Source organism: Petaurus breviceps, unplaced genomic scaffold (assembly GCF_028583685.1).
Source record: "Petaurus breviceps papuanus isolate PSGF00001 unplaced genomic scaffold, PetGlider_PUasm1.0 188, whole genome shotgun sequence".
Lineage (NCBI taxonomy): Eukaryota > Metazoa > Chordata > Mammalia > Diprotodontia > Petauridae > Petaurus > Petaurus breviceps.
Genome location: NW_027185804.1, coordinates 35,919,184 through 35,920,029, shown reverse-complemented (window position 1 = coordinate 35,920,029; position 846 = coordinate 35,919,184).

Below are 846 nucleotides of genomic sequence, written 5' to 3'. Positions count from 1 at the left end.
CCAGTCTGTTGCAATAATGTTGTTTGTCTGAGTCTTGTTGCTGGGCCTGGTCGCTGATTGGTGTATGAGTCTCTGTTGGCTCTTAGGGGTTTACCTGTGACATTTTTTTTTTGTGCCAAAAAAAAAAAAAGGAAAAAAAAAAAAAAAAAAAGTCGGGTTGGTTTGCTAATCAAAGAATGAACTGCTTTCTCTGTGTTTTCTGTAAATAAAAGAGGTTATTGATGCTCACTGGGCCAGAGGCACACTTCCAGAGGGAGGGGGACCATAGGAGGCTGGAGATATCCCTCCTTGGGGCAGCAAGGTGAGGCTGAAGGGTGTGGTGGTGGTGGTGGTGGGGTAGCTGGTGGCTAGTCCAAGTGAGCTGGGATGAAGGAGCCCACTGGGTGTCTTTGGGACTACTACCTACAAGAGAGACCTCCCTGCTCTTCCTCAGAAGCTCGGAACTGAGGCATCATGGGAACCAGAGTTGAAAGAAATTTTATGGAGATCATCCAATCTAACCCCTTCATTGTACAGTTGGGAAAACTGAAGTACAGGGTGGGGGTCATCACTTGCCTAACATCATACAAGTATTAAGGGACAACTGGGATTTGAACCTGGGGATCCAAGCTCTTTGACCAACATGTGAATCCAGTATCTAAGCCTAGTTACTCCCTTACCTCGAGGGGAGGGAGATGAGCTGTGACAGACAAACTTGCAAAGTCTTTGGAGCTCAGGCCCTTGTAGGCAATGGCCAATTATAGGATCTTTCAATGACTAACTGTAGGGACCAAGTTATCCCTTTCTGGGTCCTCAGCTCACTGCTCTGTGGGTCCCTGAAGTTTCTCTAGTCAGTCTTTCCTAGAG